This window comes from Camellia sinensis, unplaced genomic scaffold (genome assembly GCF_055761805.1).
Source record: "Camellia sinensis isolate YWXY unplaced genomic scaffold, ASM5576180v1 Unanchor2, whole genome shotgun sequence".
NCBI classification, from domain to species: domain Eukaryota; kingdom Viridiplantae; phylum Streptophyta; class Magnoliopsida; order Ericales; family Theaceae; genus Camellia; species Camellia sinensis.
The window spans coordinates 9,980,189-9,989,207 of record NW_028129079.1 but is presented as its reverse complement, the minus strand read 5'-3'; positions in this window follow the sequence as shown (position 1 = coordinate 9,989,207).

Here is a 9,019-nt window from a genome sequence, read left to right as displayed (position 1 = left end):
AAATTAAAAATGGAAGTTCAATCCAGAAACCCGTATACCTTAACGATCTATTTGGAAATTAAATAAAAAAAGAAGTTGAATAGAAAAGAAACTTGAAAAAAAAAAGAAGTTGAATAGAAATAAAAATGGAAGTTGCAGAAAATTAAAATTGGATGTTCATTTAAGAAACCACAATACCTTAACGATCTATTTGGAAATTAAATAAAAAAGGAAGTTTAATAGAAAAGTAAATTGAATAAAAATGGAAGTTGAATAAAAATAAAAATGGAAGTTGCAGAAAATTAAAAATGAAAGTTCAATCCAAAAACCACTATACCTTAACGATCTATTTGGAAATTAAATAAAAAAGGAAGTTGGGTAGAAAAGAAACCAGAACAAAAAAGAAAGTTAAATAAAAATAAAAATGGGAGTTGCAGAAAATTAAAAATCGAAGTTCATTAAAGAAACCATTATGCCTTAACGATCTACTTGGAAATTAAATGAAAAAGGAAGTTGAATAGAAAAATAACTTGAATAAAAATGGAAGTCGAATAAAACTAAAAATGGAAGTTGCAGAAAATTAAAAATGGAAGTTCATTAAAGAAACCACTATACCTTAACGATTTATTTGGAAATTAAATAAGAAAGGAAGTTTAATAGAAATTTAAATTGTATAAAAATAGAAATTGAATAAAAATAAAAATGAAAGTTAAATAAAATTTAAAGTGGAAGTTTAATCCAGAAACCACTATACCTTAACGATCTATTTGGAAATTAAATAAAAAAGGAAGTTGAGTAGAAAAGAAACTTGAATGAAAAAGAAAGTTAAATAAAAATAAAAATGGAAGTTGCAGAAAATTTGTAACGCCCTCAAAATAGTAACATTAAACCCATCAAATAAGACATGCATTGAGATGTAAAGGTTCCACATTCTTCCATTTATCAGAGTTCTATTACATAAGTATTACATGTTAACAACAAAAGCAAATGCCCTATGGGCTTACAGCTTTCCAAGTTAACACTTGGTTACAACAAAAGAGTACTAACTCATACACATTAAGCCCTTGGCTTGAATTTCCATGTAATACATCAAAAGTAAAACAACAAAAGTGTGCCCGCCTCTAGCCTCCCAAGCTATGTCCTTGGAGGTGGCATGCTACCTGTACCTGAAAATGATATTCCCATATAGGGTGAGCCACAGCCCAGTAGAAATATACTAAACCAACCATGAACAATGACTAAAATATTAGCAATTGATAGATGGCCAACACTGATACATTCACATAAATCACATATTTATGCCACATGACTTATGAGTCCAAGTTACCTTTCATTTTCCCTTTTTCAACGGATAGGCATATAAACACCACCCACATTCTAAACAGATATGTATAACAACAATATCCACATTCTCAGATAAGCAAATAAGCTATATCCACATTCTACAACAGATATGTATATCAACAATATCCACAGATAAGCATATAAGCTATATCCACACTTCACAAAGATAAGCATATGAGCTCTATCTTCACTTTACTAGACAAGCATATGAGCTGTATCTACGGAGTTCATCCCCTATCTTCTCCCAACACTATCCGGTTTAGAGGTACATCCCCTATCTTCCCCTAAACCGCGGAGTATATCCCCCATCTCCTCCTCTACACATAACGTATACAAACACATGGGTTCTATATACAATCACCCAATACATATAGTTAATGTATTCTATCAACCGTCAAGTTCTATGACACACTTCATTGATTAGTTTCAGTTTGCCTAATCATCATGCATTGTCTACAACAATCACGACTATCCTCCACCGATAGCCCAAAGCAGTTATTTCTAAACAGAACATAAATGCACAATGGATATTCAATCAACATTACATTTCCTCATTTCTCACAATTAATTATCCCAATTAATCAAACAATGTAATTAGGTCATTATCCATAATTAACATTTCAACCCTTAGGTTCCATTTTCATCAGTGATTCCACTTTTATTCCATTTCTCTATGCCAAACATGCATCTAGGTTTATTATGAATAAAACCCCAACTTTTGTAAAATTGCACAAAAGCCCCAAACTTTTACCAAATTACCAAACCAACCCCAACATCTCAAAATACTAAAATTTAAAGACAAAATCCATAGAGAGGAGTAGGATATCCCTACCTCGAAGTTTAAGCCAAAAAGGAGATGAAGACTCGAAGATCAACGTGCTCCAAATCCAAACTTTTTCAGATTAAATCAAAGCTCTCAACGCCCTCTATCTTTTTAACAAAGGCCCTAGGCTAGATTCACACTCTAGGGAGATCAAATCTTAGAGAGAGTGTACGTTTAGAGAGAGAGTGTCTCGGATCAAGGGTTTGAAAGAAAAATAAAGTGAAAAAGTGATGTTTCAAAACGCTACTGTCCGCTGATATAAAACACTCTCGCTCGAGCGAAGCCTTTGTCGCTCGAGCGACCAGACACAGAATACCCTCGCTCGAGCCAAGAAACTCTCGCTCGAGCCAAAAACTCAAACCTTCAGGTCTGCAACCAGAAGCACGCTCGAGCGACATACCTCTCGCTCGAGCGAAGAACAAACCCAGACCGCTCGAGCCAAGAAAAGCTCGCTCGAGCCAAGAAATACAACTCTCAGGTCCAGAACCAGACGCCATCGCTCGCTCGAGCGAATCCACTCTGGCTCGACCCACCAGACACAAACTCAACTCTCGCTCGAGCGACAAACTCCTTGCTTGAGCGAAGGGCCAAAAATCTGGGCAGCAACACTAGGCTCCCAAACACAACCAACCTGAAACAAACCTGCCCAACACATCCTATAACTCAATATACCAGTAAAGAGGATGCAAACAAGATAATAAACAACTACCAACATCCACGGACACATGTCCGGATCACTGTACAACAAGGGTAAACCTGGGATCGCTATAAAATTAAAAATGGAAGTTCATTCAAGAAACCACTATACCTTAACGATCTATGTGGAAATTAAATAAAAAAAGAAGTTGCATAGAAAAATGACTTGAATAAAAATGGAAGTCGAATAAAAATAAAAATTGAAGTTGCATAAAATTAAAAATGGAAGTTCATTCAAGAAACCACTATACCTTAACGATCTATTTGGAAATTAAATAAAAAATGAAGTTTAATAGAAAAGTAAATTGAATAAAAATGAAAGATGAATAAAAATAAAAATGAATGTTGCATAAGATTAAAAATGGAAGTTCAATCCAGAAACCACTGTACCTTAACGATCTATTTGGAAATTAAATAAAAAAGGAAGTTGAAAAAAAAAAGGATTGAAAAAAAAAAGAAGTTGAATAGAAATAAAAATGAAAGTTGCTGAAAATTAAAATTGGAAGTTCGTTCGAGAAACCACTATACCTATATGACTTATTTGGAAATTAAATAAAAAAAGAAGTTGAATAGAAAAATGACTTGAAAAAAAAATGGAAGTCGAATAAAAATAAAAATGGAAGTTGTAGAAAATTAAAAATGGAAGTTCATTCAAGAAACTACTATACCTTAACGATATATTTGGAAATTAAATAAAAATGGAAGTTTAATAGAAAAGTAAATTGAATAAAAATGGAAGTTCAATAAAAATAAAAATGGAAGTTGCAAAAAATTAAAAATGGAAGTTCAATCCAGAAACCACTATACCTTAACAATCTATTTGGAAATTAAATAAAAAAAGGAAGTTGAGTAGAAAAGAAACCAGAACAAAAAAGAAAGTTAAATAAAAATAAAAATAGAAGTTGCAGAAAATTAAAAATCGAAGTTCATTAAAGAAACAACTATACCTTAACGATCTATTTGGAAATTAAATGAAAAAGGAAGTTGAATAGAAAAATAACTTTAATAAAAATGGAAGTCGAATAAAAATAAAAATGAAAGTTGCAGAAAATTAAAAATGGATGTTCAATCCAGAAACCAGTATACCTTAACGATCTATTTGGAAATTGAATAAAAAATAAAGTTGAGTAGAAAAGAAACTTAAATGAAAAAGGAAGTTAAATGAAAATAAAAATGGAAGTTGTAGAAAATTAAAAATGGAAGTTCATTAAAGAAACCACTACACCTTAATGATCAATTTGGAAATTAAATAAAAAAGGAAGTTGAATAGATAAATAACTTGTATAAAAATAGAAGTTGAATAAAAATAAAAATGGAAGTTCCATAAAATTAAAAATGGAAGTTCATTAAAGAAACCACTATACCTTAACGATCTATTTAGAAATTAAATAAAAAAGGAAGTTTAATAGAAAAGTAAATTGAATAAAAATGGAAGTTGAATAAAAATAAAAATTGAAGTTGCAGAAAATTAAAAATGGAAGTTCAATCCAGAAACCACTATGCCTTAACGATCAATTTGGAAATTAAATAAAAAAGGAAGTTGAATAGAAAAATAGCTTGTATAAAAATGGAAGCTGAATAAAAATAAAAATGGAAGTTCCATAAAATTAAAAATGGAAGTTCATTATAGAAACCACTATACCTTAACGATCTATTCGGAAATTAAATAAAAAAGGAAGCTTAATAGAAAAGTAAATTGAATAAAAAAGGAAGTTGAATAAAAATAAAAATGAAAGTTGCAGAAAATTAAAAATGGAAGTTCAATCCAGAAACCACTATACCTTAATGATCTATTTGGAAATTAAATAAAAAAGGAAGTTGAGTAGAAAAGAAACCAGAACAAAAAAGAAAGTTAAATAAAAATAAAAATGGAAGTTGCAAAAAATTAAAAATCGTAGTTCATTAAAGAAGCCACTATACCTTAACGATCTATTTAGAAATTAAATGAAAAAGGAAGTTGAATAGAAAAATAACTTGAATAAAAATGGAAGTCGAATAAAAATAAAAATGGAAGTTGCAGATAATTAAAAATGGATATTCAATTCAGAAACCAATATATCTTAACGATCTTTTTGGAAATTAAATAAAGAATGAAGTTGAGTTGAAAAGAAACTTGAATAAAAAAAGAAGTTAATTAAAAAAAAAATGGAAGTTGCAGAAAATTAAAAATGGAAGTTCATTCAAGAAACCACTACACCTTAACGATCAATTTGGAAATGAAATAAAAAAGGAAGTTGAATAGAAAAATAACTTGTATAAAAATGGAAGTTGAATAAAAATAAAAATGGAAGTTCCATAAAATTAAAAATGGATGTTCATTAAAGAAACCACTATACCTTAACGATCTATTTGGAAATTAAATAAAAAAGGAAGTTTAATAGAAAAGTAAATTGAATAAAAATGAAAGTTGTATAAAAATAAAAATGGAAGTTGCAGAAAATTAAAAATGGAAGTTCAATTCAGAAACCACTATACCTTAACGATCTGTTTGGAAATTAAATAAAAAAGTAAGTTGAGTAGAAAAATAACTTGTATAAAAATGGAAGCTGAATAAAAATAAAAATGGAAGTGCCATAAAATTAAAAATGGAAGTTCATTCAAGAAACCACTATACCTTTACGATCTATTTGGAAATTAAATAAAAAAGGAAGTTTAATAGAAAAGTAAATTGAATAAAAATTAAAATGGAAGTTGCAGAAAACTAAAAATGGAAGTTCAATCTAGAAACCACTATACGTTAACGATTGGAAATTAAATAAAAAAGGAAGTTGAGATATAGCGATCCCGGGTTTTACCCTTGTTATACAGTGATCCGGACTTGTGTCCGTGGATGTTGGTAGTTGTTTATCATCTTGTTTGCATCCTTTTTCTTCGTATTTGAGTTATAGGATGTGTTGGGCAGGTTTGTTACAGGTTGGTTGTGCTTGGGAGCCTAGTGTTGCTGCCCAGATTTTTGGCCTTTCGCTCGAGCTAGGAGTTTGTCGCTCGAGCGAGAGTTGAGTTCGTGTCTGGTGGGTCGAGCCATAGTGGCTTCGCTCGAGTGAGTGCTTGCTCCTGGTTCTGGACCTGAGAGTTGTGTTTCTTGGCTCGAGCGAGCTTTTCTTGGCTCGAGCGGTCTGGTTTGTTCTTCGCTCGAGCGAGAGGTCTGTCGCTCGAGCGTGCTTCAGGTTGCAGACCTGAGGGTTTGAGTTGTTGGCTTGAGCGAGCATTCTTTCGCTCGAGCGCACTTCTGAGTTTTTGGCTCTAGCGAGAGTTCCTTGGCTCGAGCGAGAGTTTCTGTGTCTGGTCGCTCGAGCGACAAAGGCTTCGCTCGAGCGAGCGTGTTTTATATCAGCGGACAGTAGCGTTTTGAACATCACTTTTTCATCTTCTTTTTTTGATCAAACCCTAGATCCGAGACCCTCTCTCTCTACACTTATATTCTCTCTAAGAATTGATCTCCCTAGAGTGTGAATCTAGCCTAGGGCCTTTGTTAAAAAGATAGAAGGCGTTGAGAGCTTTGTTTTAATCTGAAAAAGTTGGGATTTGGAACACGTTGATCTTCGAGTCTTCATCTCCTTTGTGGCTCAAACTTCTAGGTAGGGATATCCTACTCCTCTCTATGGATTTTGTCTTTAAATTTTGGTATTTTGAGATGTTGGGGTTGGTTTGGTAATTTTGTGAAAGTTTGGGGCTTTTGTGTAATTTTACAAAAGTTGGGGTTTTGTTCATAATAAACCTAGATGCATGTTTGGAATAGAGAAATGAAATAAATGTTAAATCATTGATGAAAATGGGACCTAAGGGTTGAAATGTTAATTATGGGAATTGACCTAATTACATTGTTTAATTAATTGGGATAATTAATTGTGAGGAATGAGGAAAAGAAATGTTGATTGAATATCCATTGTGCATTTATTTTCTGTTTAGAAATAACTGCTTTGGGCTATCGGTGGAGGATAGTTGTGATTGTTGTAGACAATGCATGATGATTAGGCAAACTGAAACTAATCAATGAAGTGTGTCATGGAACTTGACGGTTGATAGAATACATTAATTATATGTATTGAGTGATTGTATATAGAACCATTGTGTTTGTATATGTTATGTGTAGAGGAGGAGATGGGGGATGTACTCCGCGGGTTAGGGGAAGATAGGGGATGTACCTCTAAACCGGATAGTGTTGGGAGAAGATAGGGGATGAACTCCGTAGATACAGCTCATATGCTTGTCTAAAGAAGTAAAGATAGAGCTTATATGCTTATCTTTGTGATATGTGGATATAGCTTATATGCTTATCTGTGGATATTGTGGTTATACATATCTGTTGTAGAATGTGGATATAGCTTATATGCTTATCTGTGGATTTTGTTGTTATACATATCTGTTGAGAATGTGGGTAGTGCTTATATGCCTATCCGTTGAAAAAAAAGAAAATGAAAGGAAACTTGGACTCATAAGTCGTATGACATAAATGTGTAATTTATGTGAATGTATATGTGTTGGCCATCTATCAATTGCTAATCTTTTAGTTATTGTTCATGGTTGGTTTAGTGTATTTCTACTGGGCTGTGGCTCACCCTATATGGGAATATCATTTTCAGGTACATGTAGCATGCCACCTCCAAGGACATAGCTGGGAGGCTAGAGGCGGACATACTTTTGTCGCTTAACTTTTGATGTATTACATGTAACTTCAAGCCAAGGGCTTAATGTGTAAACGAGTTAGTACTCTTTTGTCGTAACCAAGTGTTAACTTGGAAAGCTGTAAGCCCGTAGGGCATTCTGTTTTGATGTTAACATGTAATACTTATGTAATGGAACTCTAATGAATAAAAGAATGTGGTTAGTTTATATGTAAATGCATGTCTTATCTGATGGGTTTAATGTTGTTATTTTGAGGGCGTTACAACTTGGTATCAGAGCGTACCGGGTTCGAATACTTTGGGTACGTGGGAAGTGATTAGTATCACAATGGGTTTGTCTCGCTTGATAGAGACTTAGATGTAGTATCATATGCTATGTGCTTAATTGATAACATGCTTATGTGACTATGTGGGTATGGGATTTAATTTCTAGGATGTTGATTGGATCCTTGGGTTTCTGGGAGTCTTGTTGGAAAAGCACTTGATCAATGCTATTTCTAACCGGAACTCTAGTAAAGCCTCGGGACTATCATTATCCGGAAATGAAATTCGTAAGTGCTTATGTGTTTTTGTGCTTACGTGGAGTGAATTACAGTTGTCCATGCATTAGGACGTGAGTGTTTAGTTTCGGCACATTTGTGAATGTGCTAATGTTCTGTGTTACCTTTATTAGGATGTCAGGACGAGGAAGAGGTGCTAGGCGTGGTAGACTTGCGAGGCAGGGAGTACCGTTACCGGGGGAGATTCCGGCAGTACAGGAGGGAGTTGGTCAGGCCAATGTGGCCGAGCCAGTGGGTCAGCAGGCTATGGGTGCCTTGGCCAGAGAGATAGCAGGAGCTTTGGGTATTCTTAGAGCTGGGAATCAGGCAACTGAGGCAGGGCCTTCTTTCTTGAAGAGGGAGTTCTTCCGGTCTAATCCGGATGAGTTTATCGGGGATCTGAAGGAGCCACTGAAGGCTGATGAGTGGCTAGAGCAAATGAGTAAGACGTCCGAGATGCTTGGCATCGAGGACGAAGCACTGAAAGTGACCTTGGCATCCTTCCAACTGAAGGGAGATGCGGGTCAGTGGTGGAAGTACGAGAAGGCTCGTGTTGGTGGTACTTGCGAGGCGTTTATAAATGCTTTTCAGGAGAGGTTTTTGTCTGCAGCAGCTAGGGAGAAGCTGAGGGATCAGTTTAGCCGGCTTAATCAGCAGGGCTACCTTTACTAGTTTGTCCAGGTTTGCACCTGAACTGGTGGCGTCCGAGGAACGCCGTTGCTATGAGTTTGAGAGGAAGTTGAGGCGGGGCCTCAAGTTGAGAGTTGGTGGGTCTTACATCCGAGAGTATAGACACCTGGTAGATGCTGCAGCTCATATGGAGCTCATGATGCAGGAGGAGGATGAGGGGCAGAGAGGCTCCAAGAGGAGCCAGGATGGTCAGGGCGATGGCAGGAGGCAGAGGGGTTCTAACCCTCAGCAGTCGCAGGGTGGTGTTGCTAGATCGACCTTCCCAGTGCCGAGTGCAGGCTCCGGGAGAGGTGGTCAGGGGGATTTCACCTGTTACAAGTGTG